Source organism: Zalophus californianus, chromosome 11, assembly GCF_009762305.2.
Source record: "Zalophus californianus isolate mZalCal1 chromosome 11, mZalCal1.pri.v2, whole genome shotgun sequence".
Taxonomy (NCBI): Eukaryota; Metazoa; Chordata; class Mammalia; order Carnivora; family Otariidae; genus Zalophus; species Zalophus californianus.
In genome coordinates this window covers 71,389,497-71,407,735 of record NC_045605.1, presented here as the reverse complement: position 1 = coordinate 71,407,735, position 18,239 = coordinate 71,389,497, and the positions used below count along the sequence as shown (strand labels likewise).

At 38.1% G+C, this 18,239-nt stretch overlaps 1 protein-coding gene across 1 annotated transcript in view; it reads left to right on the top strand.

The window, feature by feature from the left end:
- The window catches only part of SOX6 (SRY-box transcription factor 6), a 652,457-nt gene that overhangs the window by 36,564 nt on the left and 597,654 nt on the right, over window positions 1-18,239 (top strand). The window contains exon 2 of the mRNA XM_027580197.2: window positions 13,434-13,613. The gene's annotated coding sequence lies outside the window, so the exon portion shown is untranslated. The remainder of the gene's footprint in view (window positions 1-13,433; window positions 13,614-18,239) is intronic.

Genomic DNA, 18,239 nt, shown 5'->3' with positions numbered 1-18,239 from the left:
TTAGATGGATGTAGCTATAAATACATTAAATGAGAGGGGGAGTAAAGAGAGAGAATTACACAAAATTAAAATTTCTACATAAAATAAAATTACAAGCTAAAATCTAAAACATGAAAAAACAAGTAAGGGCAGAGATCTGAAATCAACAAAAATTGATAATTGAAATAGAAATGTGTTACATATAAATTGAGTTTGTAAGAGTCTAATAAAGGCTTTAAAATGAGTATGTTTATGATGTCCAAAGAGATCAAAGAAAGCATAGCAAAAGGATCAGAAATTATGAAACTATAACTGGAAGAAATTAACAAGCATAATTGGTATTAACCTCATTTTCCACTTGTTTGATCCTGATGTATATGCATGCACTAATTTTAAAATATTAACCTTGTTTCCTGTGACCTTGTTAAATTTACATACTAATTTTCATGATTGGTAGATTTCTTAAGCTTGTAAGAATATAGCTCCATCTCCAAAGAGAGTTTCACATTTTATTTTTTAATCTTTATGTTTTTTATTTTAATTTTTGTCATATTGCAAAGCTAGGACCTATGTTGAATACAAGGGGTGAGTCTGAGCATCACTGCCTTGTTCCCAATCATCATTCATATTTCACTATTAAGTATGATGTTAATAGTAGCTCTCTCCCATCCACCCCCCACCCCCAGAGATGCTATTTATAAAGTTGAGGAAGTTTCCTTCTATTTGTAGTTTTTAAGAATTTTTTAAATCATGAATTCCTTTTGCATTTCATCCAATGCTTTTTTGCATCTATTTTTTCTCTTTTAGTCTGTTAATATGGTGAATATAATTGATATTTAAATGTCAAACTAAACTTGAATTTCTACTTTGTTATTATTGATTATCCTTTTTATATATTGTTGGATTTAATTTGCTAATATTTTATTAAGATTTTTGTATCTATGTTAATGAGGGAATTAAATGCAGAAAACCAAAGACAAAGAGGAAATCTTGAAAAAATCCAGAGGTAAAAATCATGTTACGTGTAGAGAAATAAGAATAAGAGTAATGTTGGGCTTCTTTTCAATACCACAAAAACAAGGAGACAGTAGACTGAAATATTTAAAATGATGAAAGAAAATCTTCCATCAATATAGAATTCTGAATCTAGCAGTTATTCTTCAAAAGTGAAAAAGAAACAAAGACTTTCTCATATAAACAAAAATTGAGGGAATTTGTTGCCAGTAGATCTACCTTGCAAGATACGTTAAAAGTTCTTCAGAGAGAAGAAAAATGGTCAGAAAATGGTTAGAAACTTGGACTTTCACAAAGAAAGAAAGACTGTGGGTGCCTGGGTGGCTCAGTTAGTTAAGTGACTGCCTTCGGCTCAGGTCATGATCCTGGAGTCCCGGGATCGAGTCCCGGGATCGAGTCCCGGGATCGAGTCCCACATCGGGCTCCCTGCTCAGCAGGGAGTCTGCTTCTCCCTCTGACCCTCTTCCCTCTCGTGCTCTCTATCTCTCATTCTCTCTCTCTCAAATAAATAAATAAAATCTTAAAAAAAAGAAAGAAAGAAAGACTGTTAGAGAAGGAGCAAATAAAGGTAATATAAAACCTTTTACTTTTTTTTTACCTTTAAAAAAAGTAGTTGATCTCATAGATCACTGTTCATTTAAAATAATAATAGCAACAATGTGTTGGGTGATTATAGCTTATGGATGGGTGAAATGGGTGACAGCATTGTTATAGGACAGCAGGGAGAAATTCAGAATATTCTGTTATAAGATACCTGTACTAACTGTGAAGTGCTATAATGTTATTTGTCATCAGAAAGGGCTTTCTTGATTACACTCTAATATTAACAACCCTCATTCTTATTCCTAGCCTGTTCCCCTTACTCTGCTTTTTTTCTTTATGTAGCTCTTACCATCTCCTGACATGTTATATATTTATTTATTGATCTGTGTAGCTTTCTATTCTAGAATATAAACTCTATGAAGGCAGGGAGGGACTTTGCTCATTGTGGCATGCAGTAGATGCTCAATAAATATTTACTGAGGGTGAATAAATGAATGAAGGAGTTAGTGAATTGTCTTATACTAATGAGTATTCATTAATTGGGGCTGAGGATGTGCATATAAATCACATGGGTTCCAAACATTGAAAAATATTTTTCTTTATGCAAGGTGGGGGTGGGCTGATGAATTGGCAGTTGATGATGTCTGCCATAGGATACAAATAGTTTACAGAAAAGAAAGTATAAATAGCCAATAAATTTATGAAGATAATCAGGGAAATGAAATTAAACATCAGTAATAATCTATTTGTCATCAAATTGACAGAAATAGAAAAGAGTGATAATATCCAGTCCTGAACAGGATGAGGGAAAATCTTATATGTTGCCAGTGGGAGAGTAAATTGCTACAACTTTTTTCCAGAGTTAACAGATAGTTTCTATTAAATTAAAATATACACTTTCTTTTAACCTAACAATTAACTTTTGGAAATCAAACTTAGAGCAACAAATGCAACAATAAAGGATATTTACTGCAGCATTTTTATGGTAATAAAAATTGCAGATAATTTGTATGCACATTAACAGGGGTAGGGTTATACGTAATTGTAGTATACCCATCTGTAATATATACAGCTATTAACAGAATGCATTTGATCTATTTTGATGGAATGTCTATGCAGTGTTGTGAAAGCAAATTGGAAAGTGTTGTAGAGAGCATTATCTCATGTTTCTAACAAATACCGTAGAATATTTGTATCTAAATTCAATATACATATATATATATGTTTGAATAAATGTGAAGAAAGATATAAAAAACACATGGAAACTATTAACTTTGCTTATCTCAGGGAGGTGGTAATGAGAAGTTTGGTTTTATTAACTTTTTCCTAATAATTTCAGTATTATTCCACTAATTATAATAAATATCATAATGCCTGTTTTTTAAAAATAATAAAATAAACTTGCAAAAGAAAATAATACAGAGCAAAGGAAAATAATACAGAGATTAGAATATGGTAAGCAAAGTAAGTTACTTAGTTGTTAAAACAAACAAACAGGTGTGATTAAGCATAAGTAAGAATACTGTATGAAAAAAATCAGTGACCTATTGTGACATTTTGTGAAAGCACAGATTAATCTTTTTCTAGAAATAGTACCCAGTTTGAGGTTCTACAACTTTAGAGGGGTGTGGAGAACTCAGAGAAGAAAGCCTCAATTATTATAAAAATTTTAATTATTAGACATAAAGAATGAAGCTAATAGTATACCTAAATAAGAATATGATATTTAAAATAAGGCTAATCTACCACTAACTGAATACTTATTGTAGGTCCATAATAGGATGTTTTTGGCTTGCAGTGTCTTAAGCAATGAAAATAGTTACTTATTTCATGTGATAAAAAGTCTAGAGTTTAGGGCTGTCAGAACAGTGTAGTGATGTTTTTAAAGTTTTAGACTCTTTCTATACTTTTGCCCTACCACTGTCATTATTCATTGAACATTTATTCATTTTACAAATATTTATGGAGTACTTTCTATTGCCAGGAACAGTTCTGTTGTTTTTTAATTTTTCAATTATCTTTTCATCTTGGTATGTATTGTTTCATGATTGTAAGACAGTTTTTGCCACTCTAGACATCACAGTCACATTTAAAAATAGAAAGCTGGGAGGTGCAGTCACAAAAGATCTTTTCTTCAGGGACGTCTGTTCTTTTATCAGAGGAAGAGAACTTTTTCAGAAGCACCCAGAAAATCATATAAAACTAAAGATATTGAAAGTAAAGAAGAAGTAAGCATTTTAGAGAGTAAGCATTTTAGAAGTTCCAACATTCCAACAATAGGCATTCCAGAAAAGGAGAATAGAAAATGGAATAGGGCAGAAAAAGAAAAAATACAAGGAAGTGTCCAGAAATGAAAGACATGAATTTTCAGATTGAAAGAGCATCCAGTTGCCCAGGACAATGAATGAAAAAAATCCACACCAAAGGGCATTATTGTAAAATTTTAAAACAATAGGGGTAGAGATTCCAAAACTTCTGGAGAGAAAAACAAAAATAGGTCATGTCAGATTAGGAAGCAGACATCTCAACGTCAACACTGAAGTTTAGTACAATGGAGCAATGCTAACAAATTTTTGAAAAAATGATTTGAACCTAGAATTCTATACGTAATCAAACTATGTCATGAGAGATAGATAACTTTTCAGATATGTAACAGCTGAAACTCAATTCTTATACCTTGTTTTTGTTAAAGAAGTTACTAGAGAATGTGTCCAATAAAGTGAGGTGAGTAAACCAAGAAAAAAGATGTGGGCCCCAACACAAGAAATCATAAAGGCAAATATCTGGATGACCCTTATGCAATGGCACCTAAGGCAGTCAGTTTGAATTGGAGCTGAAAAACAGGTGATTTATTTGACAATTTGAAAAATAATACTGATGGGCAAAAACATGTGGAAAAAGTGATGATAGGCCCATAAAAAGTTAGTAGATTATTACAAGTGAGCCTTTCAATAAGGAAAAACAAAAAAGTTATAAAAGAAATGACATGTATTTATAGTATACTACTTGGCTCAGCCATGAACAAAATTTACTTTGTGGGATAATGTAAGCATTGACTTGATTTAGCCAAGAGTTGTTACATAATTATTTGGGAAGATGGGAGAGATATATAAGAATTAAACATTCACTTGCTAAAACAAGAAGACAAGACAAGAAGATAATGACTAGTGAATGTAGAAGTAGTACTTAGGGAAGTAGAAATGACTTAGGGATATGCAATTATTAATAGACGTGTCAAAGGGCACTACAAACTTAGCAATCTGAAAAAAATTCTGCAGTTGAATGTATAAATTATTTTAGAAGCTGATTTATTCAACTGTGCTGGTCTTTTCCTTAAGGCAGTGTCTAAATATATATAGTCAATGAGAACAAAACTGTAATATTAAAACAATCTGATACTCTAGGTCATCTTTGTGTACAACACTATACTCTCTGGAAAACTGAGAAATTACTTCCACTATTTCTAGGTTGTATTTGCCTTTTGTGACATTTGAATGACCATTCATTTCAATGTATTTGATGCATCTTTAAATGCATCTGTTGGAATGACTTGTGATGATTGTGAACTATATGCTTATGGAAATGAGATACCATTACTCTTTTCTTACTCTTCTTAGCACTCATACCTTGCATGTTTGGATTTGACTTGGGTAAATTGTTTTTAGTTCTCTCATTTTAGGATTTTTAGTTGTTTTAAGGATACCACAAAATAATTATAAGTAGTAAATGAGCACTCCTTGTGTAACTACAGAGCAGCAGAATATTAGCTGTTGTATGCATCACTCTGTGAAATCCTAATTACAAACAGACCAAAACCAAGTTTGCTAATTGTAGGACACATCTTATTTAAGTTTCCAGGATGACATATTATTCATAAAAAAATTTAGGTTGCATGCTTTTTCAAATATAAACATACAGATAAAAGCAGAATGAGAAAGTACACATTTTATACTGTATTATATACTACTGTACTTTTGTATATTAAATTAGAAGTCTGTTGGTGATTTTAACAGTCTTTTAACTAACATAGTATTAGGACTAAAGTGTTGCTGGTGCAAGGTAGTTTCTTTGTTCCCTGTGTTTAAATGTCATGCTCCTAACATAATTGTAATGTTCATGTAAATAATTAACTTACATTTAAAATTTTTTAATTGAATGAAGTCAAATACATGAATATATTTCATACTTTATTATAATCTGGGAGATAATTGAAGCTTCACAGTAAAATACATTCAACTTCAATAGTAGTATTCATATAAATAAATGCTTATGGGTTATTGAATGTTTAATACAATTTTAAGGACAAGTAATTATCTTCTGTCATTTTTCATATTAAACAAAATTTTAGTTTAAAAAATGTAAATGTTTTAATATATTCAGGGATTTTTCATAATTAGATATTTTTGCTCAGTTTGTGCCAATCCAGGTATTGTTATATATTGTACATATGGCAATATTGTACCTGTCTCCTCTCTTTGTTTCAAAAATATCATTTCCATTTTGACTAATATAGAAAATGGCAAGGAGTAAATTTAGTAAATAACCCATCTGGGCAATAGAAATACTGTATTTTTGTTATTTATTAGGATATATTCTCTTCTGAATAAGAACAAGAAACAACATGGACAATAACCAAAATTACAATTTATCTATTACCTGTAGTGGATACCGAATACACAGTTACTGTGATGTAGGCAGGAGATAAATGCTTCATGAAGAAGATTCATTATTAAGATTTATTTTCAGAAAATAAAAATGCTCAAATACTTAAAAATTAAACATTTTTAAGGTGCCTAGCATGGTGCTTGGTTCAAGAAATAATATAAAAAACAAACATTAGTTGTATTTTAAGGATTTTTTGTAATATAAGTCCATGATTATGACAGACAACTTTTAAAATGTTCATTTGACGTTTTCCAGTATAACGCTAGATAGATACTACTAGATAGTATTGTTATTGCCTTGCAGGGTCACACAATTTTCAGTTTTATCATTGTATTTTCTCACGATGGTGATGTAGTAGTTAATGGGCTGGTCTTCAGTTGTGTAGATAGCAGACACCTGGCTTACTCAGACTAACACTTTTACACCAGTAAGTAAAACTTGGTAGGATAGATTGTCTAATGCACAGATCTTATGCTGTAGTTATAGTGTTAAGAAGTCCTTGTTATTATGAATGTGCATTATGAGTATATTGTACACAGTCCTGGTATGCAAATGTGTAGCATTCAGAGAAGTGAAATAATTCTGTGTTATTATTATCTTTGTAAATTACATCTTAAGAGTTTTTGAGGACTTTATGATGGCAGTTTTCTATAGTCACAGTCATACAGTATGTAGCACAAAGTGTTTTCTTTCACTATTAACAATAACTGAGCCAATGAAAATGCTTTTTAAATATACACTCGGCAAGCAGTTATCTGGCTCTTCCTTCTTACTATCCACAAACCATCTTTTATCGTCTTTTAAGACAGCATATGAAACAGCTTTGTAAACATCTGTTTTTCATTGTTAATTGTCAGGAAAACTGGGGACTTAAATGCTTCTTTGGAATCCTCTTAATCCTATCAAGAAGAATAAGTTGTGTATGTTTATCTTTTCTTCTTTAGAATGTTTCTTTGCCATTAAAAAATACACACATACGGTCTTCATTTATTTTTCTAAAAATTACTGTTAGTATTATAATATTTTTATAGATATTTTGGGGACATTGCTTTATAGTAATTAATTGAAATTATTAGCAACAAAGGCTACATTGTATCTAAAGAAAGATGCATGATAAATATAGGCTTAAATATAATTTGCCTTTTCAAATCATTTTCAGAGTTTTCTTGGGCATAGTCCATATAAAAATGTTCAGTGAGAGAAAATATAAGGAAAAGGTATTTGTTAGCCAAAGAACAGACTAATTAAGAGCTCCAAATCGTTTGCCATATTTATTCTTTAGGAAATATATGCTTTATTTTCATAAGCTTTTTCTGTTCTAATAGTTGAGCCGTTAATGTCAATGGAATATTTCTGGCAGTGACATACTAAGAAGGCTTTTGCAATAATACATTGTGTCTTCCTTCTAAGTGAAAAGGATCTGTTGCAATAATTACTTAAAAAATTTTAAAATTCTGCACCAGTTGTTTTGAATTTATAATGTAAAAGCAAATGCACCTATCTCTAGAGAATGGAGAGAGCATCCATAATTTAATAATTAAGTAATATGTAATAACCAATAATCTATGTTACCCATAAATAAACCTAAGTAACAAAAGTATAGAATACTAGAGAAGTAAAGTAGTTGATTGTAGTTGATTGTTAATGAAAACTTTTTTCAGAATGTATTTATTTTAAAACATTTTATGATCTTTATTAAATTGCTATCTTTTCATGCAATTAGAATGCATTGTGCATTTTTCTTTTTAAAAGGCTTGTACTTTATTAGTTTCTAAACTGGTATAAATTAGAAACTCACTATTCGCTATTTATATCGCTTTTCAGTCTTTGCTTTTCAAACTTGTATTGAAGTGATGTAGAACTAGGCCTTATCACTGCATATAAAATTAATTGAAATGACATATTGTTGCAGTTTCTATGGCAACCATATCATGATGCAGATGCTCTTAAAAATTTATAAACTATAATCTGAAATATGCTAATTCTAGTGAACATAGTTAACACTTATTTGCTTAATATTCAGTTTAGTACTAAACTTCATCAACTTGGAAAGTAGGTTGATAACATATTGTATATGATTAAAAGAGGTTTCTGTATTGAGCTCTTGAGTTTAAATATTTTCTTCAGAAACCTACTGTTCTAGAACTTTAAGTGTGAATAAGTGAAGCTTTTCACTTATTATTGTCTTAAACAGACATGAATTAGCATGAGGATGTTGCAGATTCTCAGTGTTTCTGTTTTGCCCCCTCCCTCTATTAACAAGATAAAATATTCAAACCTAATGCAAAACATCCTGATGAAAACTTAAAAATTCAATAAAATCCAGTGAGTGAGTTAAATAATTGCAAACATCCAGCTACTTGGAACACTGACTTATTTTTTTCGCTTTCATTTGTTTGTTTGACTTTAGGTAGATAATATCTATATCTTACATGTATGATTGTGATACATATTAGAGACCTAAAACTAGCAAGTTATAGAATAATTTTGCGTAGCACTTATATTAAAGACTGATTTGAAGATATGGTTTGAAGTTTCTTTTAGAACTTTGAAAGTAAAATACATAAAATATGTTATTTGGAATTGGATTGTAACTATAGATTGTAAATAAAGCTTTTTTTTAGATATACATTTTGATAAGTCAGAAGAACTTTTAGAAATGTCTGTAGTTGGTTAGTAAAAATATCTGAGGTAATTTAAGCAGTATATGCCAAATAAAATGAATTAACATCAGAGGCAATTATCAAATATACTTATATTGAACAGAATACTTCCGCTGGCATGGTTGGTAAAAATTAATTTTCAGCATATTAAATAAATTTCAGTAGATGTACAACTTTAATTAATATTTATTAAATAATAAAAGTGCAAAAGATAGATCCTTAAGTAACACACTTTTAATTATTTGCTTTGCACATATTAGGCACTCAATAAATATTTAAATGTGAATACAAATGTGGAAAACAAGCAAAAGTCTTCAACATAATTGTGATATTTAAAAACACACACAAAAGGAATCCTCTATTTAGAAAATTAAAAATAGCAATCTGGGATTTAGAGGAAATATTTTTAAGTAACAAATTTTAAAATTAAGAGAATTCAGTTAAGTTCAGTTTTCTTAAAACAATGCTAACATAATAATACAGAAAGCCTACAATTGCTGAGGTAAATTATCAAACTTTTAAAGAGTGGTAATATTAGTAAATTATTGTTTTATTGTTTGATATTTATCAGTGAGCAATTTTACACCATTATTTTTGTGTCCCTTGCTTGTCTTTTATTAGGCACTGGAATGCAACTGTAGGATTTATCAAATGTTTCTAGTGTGGCTAAAGTGTATACCGAATGAAGTGGTAGTCATCTTAGTGATTGTAAACCTCAGATTTGGGAAGGGGTAAGTGTTGGAAAGAGAAGCATATATGAAGGAATGCACATGCTTTAACAAGAGTACTTAATAATGGAAAGGTAACATGACATCTCAGAAGGATGCTATTGGGACAGATACTTTGAATTTTAGTGAATAAAGGTCATTTCTGTGGTTGAATTATCCTATAACTATATCACATTTTTCCTTTCTGTGGTTTTTGTGATATTCATGCTTACCTATGTAATTATTTAAATCACTTTTAGTTAGAAAAATAATTCTATGTTTCATTGTAAGACAGACATTTGGATAAAAATTTCACTTTTCATCTGGATCTTTTAGTGGCAGTTTTGGCACCCTTAAGCTATAAAACAATCAGTACTTTAATAAATAATTTTCTTTCAGATAGTATTTTAAAAACATTAGGTCTGGCATTTAAAAATATTAGGTCTGATATGTATTTTTGAGGGGGAATTGGTAGAGGTTTATATTTTCCGGTTTCTACCACATTCCTTCTTATGGTGGTTTTATTTCATTATATTTTTGCCATTGATATTCTATTTATAGTAAAGAAGCATATATGCCAAATAGTGACAACTTCTTCCATGTTGTTAGGATTTTGATTTAAAGATCATGGAATTGGTGCCTGACTGCCCATGTGCCATGAGTTCCAGTTTTGTAGTCACTGGTCTTTGATTTAGTTTTTCTTTAAATGAGGTTTCTACTCATGCTTAGTTTCTGGCAGTTACATTAGGCTTCATGTGTATATCCCTTTCACTTAAGAGAAGATGAACTGCCAGGATTATGTAAGGTAAAACCAAGGCCCCTCTGTGATAAGGCTCTGGGGCCACTGTACAAGTCTAATGTTCTTCCATGAGGTTGGCCCACCCCAATGCGACTAAGAAATGAGATGATTTGAGGGCTATCACATATTTAAGGTTTTCATAGTGGATTAGAATAGCATTACTTAGCACAGGTGTTTCTATAATTGGGATTCCCTGGAAAATTCAGTACTGTATTCAATAGCACTTGGCTTTCTACATGAGTGGAGGAGGATCTGATGTTAATTTGCTAGGCTGTGGCGTGAAACCAGGGAATGGGGGTCTAGCTTGGAGGCCTGTTGCCTCTCTCTTTGAAAATACATTTCTTGTCCATTATTAGCACTGGGTTGCTGTGGTTCTCTTTTTTAAATTTAATGTATTTAATTAATTATTTTTATTATTATTACTATTCTGACCAAAATGGTGAAGATCCAGGTTGGAGTCAGTAACCAGTGATTTATGGCCTCATATATATAACACAAGATAGTTCCTGAGTGTCCTTTTTCTTGAGATAAATAAAATTATTCTTCCTCTCCTTTGATAAAGCATTACATTTAAAGAATGTGCACCCAAGTGGTAGGGAAGACAGAGGAACCCTTGTGGCACAGTTCACCGAGGAGGATGGACTTAGAGTAGCTTTGCAGAGGTCTCCAAGTCTTGAAGGCAGTGTCCAGGCATAACAAAGAACAACCACAAGTTATTTCAGGATTAGGCTTCCTAAGCCTGATATCCTTATAATGTAAGGTGTGAATACAGGAAACTGTGTAAAGGGTTTCAGTAGAGGTAGGGGTGGGCAAGTTGAAAATCGCTGAAATTATCATTATTATTTTACCGAACCCATTGTTAGGCAAGCAGAAGGACTGATTTTCTGAGAAATGGGCGACTATAGAGCTTAGTGTCCAGCTCTCTAAGCAGGCGACTGGGTTGCCTGAGCGTCCTTCTCAGGAGTTCAGCTCTTGTCGGGGAGCCCGCTGCTAGTAACCTTGGGTCTGGCCGTTCCCCGAGTCCCTCTGTCTTATGCCCCGAGGGTACAAGAAGCGGGAGAGGAGCCCCAGGGAGTGTGGAGTCCAAGTTGAGCCGAGGTCACTGTAAGAGGGAGCTCGGTCCTCGGGCAGGACTGGAGCGGATGTTTTGTCTCTCCGAAGCTGCCTGCACCCCTCGCCACTGGTCTGGGTGTTAGTGCTTGAAGTTTCGGGGCAGCAGCGCCTGCCTTGGAACAGCAGAGTCCTTGGCCCGGAGCTTTGTACTTTGCTGGGAGAGTGCGCCTTCCTTGGTTCTTGGCTATTGGTTTTAGCTAACGTGCAGTTTCAGCCCTCACTCTTCTCAGCTCAGGTCTCGGAGAGCAGGCCTTGCTTTGCTCAGCGGGTCGGCTTGCGGGCCCTCCCTTCGCTTCCCTTTCAAGCGGTCCCGGCTGTCGCCAAAGGTAGCAGGGCCAGTGTCAGCCGGGTTTGTCTCAACAAGCCGGGAGCCGGGCGCAGTCTTCCGCTCGACCTGAAGGTGGCGACTTAGGCACGTAAACAGAGCTCCGCCAAACCGGGAGGTTTGGCACCCTCGCGGTTCCTCCACGCATCATCCTAGTTTTCCCGCTGCACTCAAGCGGGCTGAATTGACGGTTAAAGGGACTTGAGTTTAGATGAGGAGTTCGGCCAGATTGTCAGAATGTGTGTGTATCTCTGTGTGCGTCGGTGTGTGCGTGCGTCCGCGCGCGCAGAGGCGGCGGGAGGTGGTGATCTGGTAGAAACCCTCAGCGGAACCCGTTTGGGACGCCGCGAGTCTCCCCAGCATCACCTGAGCGTTGAGGCCAGAGGACACGGCGGGCTGGGGCTGCAGGAAGGCTCTGCAGCCCGAGATGCCGCGATCAGCGCGCAACCCGCAGAGGGGCAGAGGGTTTGGTCGCTGCAGCCAACGGTAGAAGATTTGCTAATTTCGTTTCAGTGACACCCACAATTTATGAGTAGAGAGATCTGGAAAATAAAGACCGTCGTGCTGTGCCCTTCTCCGGGGTGCATGCCCGCTGACCCGAGTGGGAGGGGTCCTTGGGGGTGGGGAAGAGAGGCACAGACAGCGAAAGAATAAACGTGCGACAGTCACACAGTCTTACCTCCGGGACGAAAGGACACGGTTCCTAGAGATATCCATAGCCAGTCTGCATCCCAGCTGTTTCTTCCGTAGCCTCTTTCCTGCCTAACACAGCCTTCTGACTAACTTGGACAAGGCTTAGCTGCTCCCCCTTCTTTTTTCCTCCTTTTTTTTTTTTTTCTTTCTAGACATTCCCTAAACTCAACCCAGGGCAAATCCCGAAGTCGGTACAGTACAGAGCTTCCATTCAATCGTGGGGGGAAAATCCCGTTTACAGTTTCTCTTAGGCAGATGAAGAAGTAGATGGTTACGGGACTTTGGAGGGGTGCATGGGGCTGGCATGGGGTGTTGGTGGCAGGGAAGCGCGATTTCTCTTAGGTCTTGGTGCTTCAGGTAAGGTTCCCAGATTCCAGCTGCCCTCGTGCTGGCTGCGGTGGTGGGTGAGAGTGGAGGGCGATCCTCCTCTGATTAGTGGCGAGTGGAGGAGGGTGGAGAGTGTGTGTGTGTAGGAGGGGGGAGGAATGGACCCTGGACGGGCTCCACGGACACATTGTCTTGGTTTGTGTCTGTGCCTGGTCTATGCTGCTGCCTCTGGAGCCTTTTGAGTGGGGTAGTATGCCCTAGGCTTTTTCTCCCTCTCCCCACCCCTCCTTTTAAAATGTGTTTAAAAAGAAGTGAATATCTTTCTAAAATAAGTTAAAAATCTTTCTTTGACTTTCCATTTGAGATGTCAAAAGGATTAAATAAATGAAACTTTATTTGACCGGGGAGTTTACCCAGAGACTCAACGACATCTTGGGTCTTTGGCCTTATTCTAATTCCATGGTGGTAATTACCCTTCGTTTCTTTAAGTGCAATAGATTTATTGCCTTAGAGACTATGCACAGTTTGATTGAATTATTCATTTTTTTTCTTTGGTGTAGACTGCATCTGGGGACTCTGATGTGACGTGTAGATTTTTTTTTCAGGAACAAAGGGAATGTGGAAATGAAAGAGAGAGGGAGAGAGAGGCTGGCAGATGTAATGAGACGCGGTGAAGGTGTACGCAGACTGGCACTCCCACTCCTCCCTTCTGCTCTCACTGCAGCCCTGGGTAACTCGCAGGCTAACACAAACAGCTTTTCTCCCGCAGCCTGCCCTCTGTCACTGTAAGTACATCAGCCTTCTCTTATCAGCATGCAGATTCCAGCCACGCACTCCCCTCGCTCGGCTTTGCACCTTAGACAGCAGAAGCACATTTAAAAATTAACTTTCCTAAGCCAGGAAAGACATGTCTGTAAAACTTATTTCTGATTTATCTTTATTTTTCTTTGAAAAAAGTTCATGCATTTTTACCACTTTTCCCCACCTCCTTTGTGACGGTGTTGCTGCTACTGTCGCCACCGCTGTGGTCTTCCCAACGGGATGACGCGCAGATTCACATGAAATTTAATGTTATTGTCTAGCCACTTAAAGTCCAGGGACAATGCCTTGTCCTTTTGCAAAATGACGTCTTAAAGAACACAGAGCATTATTCACAATTTGTTTTTTGCTTTTGTTATTGAAACACCAGTTCCGACCTCTTTGAGGTAGAGTCCCAAGGGCACTGTTATTTGGGAGTTTGGGTTATTTGGTTACACCAAACTTAAATGAAGTGCAGTGGGCTACAGAAGTGCTGTTATGTTTGTTATCCCTGTTTAAGGAAACCAATTGCTAAAACTTTTCTCTGTGCTGTAATTAAAGTTTTCAACTTCTTCCTTTTTGGCTTTTTATACTCTTTCACTTATTCTTCGTTTCAGTAAAGTTCTCATTCCCCGTGTTTTGGAAGTAAAGACATTTATATTTGTCCTATTTATACAATAGCTATAAAGCCCTTCCTGAAAGAAGTTAGAGACCTTAAGATGTAGATCTGAATTGTTCGCCCGGCTGGTGTAAGGGGACTTTCACAGCGAGAATTCGAGGTTTTAACAGTCGTTATGATTTTTGCGTGGGTGCTTTAAATATTAACTTCTTTAGCAGAATTCACTGCGTTGCCCTTCCCAAGTTCAGGCGGACCTTTCTCCAGGAACTGCGCGCGCCTTGCCTTTGCGGGTTCGCGCCTCTTCTCTGGAGGTGCGAGGCCAAACTTAGCAAAGCCGAGTTGCCTTTGCTGGTTGCTGTGCGCTGGGACACCGGCACTGCACGGAGGCAGCGACAGCTGCGGCAGGTAAGTTAGCCCCCACGCGTTCGCCCCCCCTTCCGTCCCCAGTTCCCCTAGCTCAGCGCCCAGGGTTTTCGCGCCGCGCGATGCTCCGACCCCCAGGGCAAGTGAGCTCGAGTGCGCCTGGATCTGGTTGAAGGATGCCTGGGTGTCCTACGCTGCCTGTGGGACTTCTGGGAGCCCGCAGGCCAGTGCGGACCAGGTGGAGAGCCCGGCACTTCAACCCGCTGGAGCGCTCTCGGCTCGCCCCCTGCGCTGTACAGTCGTGCTCGAGGCTAGAGGAAACCCTTAGGGCGCACCCCCGCCCCCAGGGCCACGTGTCACCCCATGCACAGCCTGAAGTGCAGCACGGAGACCCCAAACTTTAGTTTTTTAACTTTAGGGATCAATGTTGTGACCAGCTGTGGGTATTCCGCCTTATCAATCTACTTTGGTATCAGTTTATTAGGTAAAATCTAAAGAGAGTTCCTGCCGCTCCTAACCGGAAGGTCCACCACCACCCAGTATTAGGGCCTTGGACTCCAGAGATCTTGATAATGTCGCCTTTCCCCACTTTTTCCCTCCTGCCAGCGGCCTGCATCTGGTTGGCGGGGTCAGTCTTACCCCCCAGATCCCCAAATGCTGTGTCTAAAGAGATGGATGCGCTGGTGCTTGAAAAGCCAGACTTGTCGCAGCAACTCTGAGGAACCCAGTCGCATCCCAGCGTTTCCGTCCCGGATGTTTCACCTCCCTCAGTGGCTCTTCCATGAGGATTCAAGCTTTGGGACTGAAACTACCCCTCATCTCTCGGCCCCAACTCTGCAGGCATTTAGGGCAGGTCATTTGATTTTGACCTCCTTAGGCTTTGGAGAGATTTTTTTTTTTGGCCCCTATGGTTGAGTTCTGGGGCAGGCGGCTGAAGTGTGTAAGACTCTGGAACCCAGAGCTGGGCCTGGCTTCTCTCATTTACAAAACCAAAACCAAAACCAAACCCCAGAAAAGATTTGGCCCATGTCTAGGCTAGAAATGCTGGTCTGGGTTTGTCCCCTGGGCCTTGGAGGTCAAGGGGCACACCTGGTAGTTCTGGGACCCCCAGGATGGGGGAAACTGGCTGCAAGGTGCCAGGCATTCTCTTTAATGGCCTCTAGGCTCTGGCTCCTCGGGGGGAGAATTTCTAGTCCTGAAAGTCGCTGTGGGCTTTGGGAACGCAAGATTTCTTGTTGGGGACTAGTAGTCTTCTCAGCCCACAGTCATCAAGTCATGTTTAACTTACAATCCCCAAACTCCCAATTCTCAAGCATCTTATTTCCTATTGGGGTAGAAGCATCTGGCTATTCCTTCTGCCCCACTAATTCGAGATGCTCATCCCCACCCTTGTTTCTTTTTCCTCTCTTGTCTGGAGTTCATATGAAATCAAACATAAAATATATTTTAAGAAGCCAATATATGACTGACATCTCAGCTTGTTCCATCTTCTGTGCTTGCTTACTCTCTCCATTTTTTAAAAAAAAAATTAATGTAACAAAGGTAAGGCTTTCTCCCCTTTATCATTTTTGTCACTTAATCTAGTGGGAAGTCTTATTTAAAGTCTTGGCAACTTTAGATTGCCCTGATTTTCTGACGTTCTTAGTCATAATCCTGTCCCATCTCTCCTGGTCCATATCTTCTTTCACAAAGTCCCTGTTTATGAAGTGTCCCAAAGTGGCCATCTCGTATCAGTTGCTACATAGTAAGGATTTTTCCTCCACAAATGTCTGCAATAGTTATGTAGGTATGTGAGAACCTCTCTTCCAGCTTTTAATCTTGATGCAATTTTGACTCTCCACTGACCTCAGTTTCTGAAATCTAGTCTATTTTTTGGGCCTGGGCTAAGGCCTCCTCACCTGGTGCATACTGCCTCGAGTGAGCTCTGTGTCTGCTGCTGTCAGAGCTGGTATTCTCATCTATCTCTTTTACTCTGCATCTCTACTACCTGACACCAAGATTATTCCCTCCCCTCTCAGTCCCCCAGATTGTGTGCACTAAGATAAAGTTCCAGGTCTCTGCTCCTTTAGGCCATTCTGTACCCTTGCAAATCTTTTATCTACCCTACACATGCATCAAAGAAAATCTTTAATTTATGTGGGTTTTTTGGGGGTGCCTTTTATTAATATAATTTCCTATATCTGACATGCATTTTTACATGCTGTTCAGGGTGACAGAAACTCTTTTCCTCTTCTACAACTTCCAAGCCACCCCTCTTGAAATCATAACTCTAAATCTTTTCCTCTACAAAGTTGAGGTAATACACATATATCACTAACCCAATTTAATTGAACACAAACTTATCCATATAATAAATATGGACATTTTATTTATTGCTGTAAAGGTATAATTTTTCTTTGGTAGTTTGTACATGTCTTGTTATTTCTAATCATTTTAACCCATAAACTCTATAATCACGTGGTCTCCAGAACATGCCACCTACATATATTAAGGATCTCCTATATCAATTGCTTTTTCTTCTTTTCTTTCAATTCCTCCTCCTCCTTCTTTTAAAATAAATTTCTCTTCCCCCATTTACCAGATCCTACTAACTGGTGTGTTTTCTTTATTTCTGGTTCCTGCATCTCTTATAAAAAACTCTCTTTGACCACTTCCTTTTTCATTTTCTTTCATCCTTCTTATTATTCATCCTAATATTCACCCATCTTTCCCTCTTCCTGGTTGCTTCAGCCCTGGTCCTTCCCTTTCTCTCTGTATCTCCCGTGACTCACTTTTGTGGTCCACTTCTGTATGTCAGTACTTGTTAATATTCAGCCCATTCCTCCGCTGTCACATAACTTTTTCAAAACACCAATTACCACCTCTACATTTTCCTCTCCCACTTTCCTTCCTCCTCTTCTCCAGTTTGCTTTCTTTCTTTGCAGTTGTCTACCTTTGCCCCACTGCAGTTCGCCTTCCTCTTGACTCCTCCTCCCTGCAGCCCCAGCCCTAATAGTGCTCCTTTGGTCCTTTACTCCTCACCCGGTCTCTCTCCCACCTACTTGTCCCCATTCTCCTCTGACCCCAGTTCTCTTCTTTGTCCCCTTCCAATTCTCTCCCAGTAGTTGCTTCACTCTTTCTTCCCAGGCGCTTTCTCCAATTTCAACCTCCGCTCACGCCGATCTCTGCCCTCTCTCTCCGGTTCTCTCTTGCCTTTGCCTCCCGCTCTTCCCTCCTTCTTCTTCCTCTAGCCCTCCCCCTCCCTCCCAGCTTCCCTGCCTGGCTCGCTGCCTCCCTTGCCTCTTGTCTCATCTTGCCTGTGTTGTCTGGGAGGGGAGCCCTGCCTCCTCTCCCTCGCTCAGATCAATGCCCTGGCCACTCACTTTCTGATGTTGCACGACGGGAAATGCTTTGAATACTTACGACATGGCCGCTCACACTGATTGCCAAGATTGACAGCACTAACCATCGCCTTCACTTGTTTCAAGGGGGAAGCCCCTAGTCACCCCGCTCTGCGCGCACCTCCTGGCACCCCGGCGGCAAACTTCTGCCGGTCAGCGCTCCCCCCACCCGGGGCGGGACACCCCCGCAGACTTGAGTTAACGGGCTGTGCCGGCCGCGGCGCTGGGGGGTTCTGCTCCCTTGCTCCCCG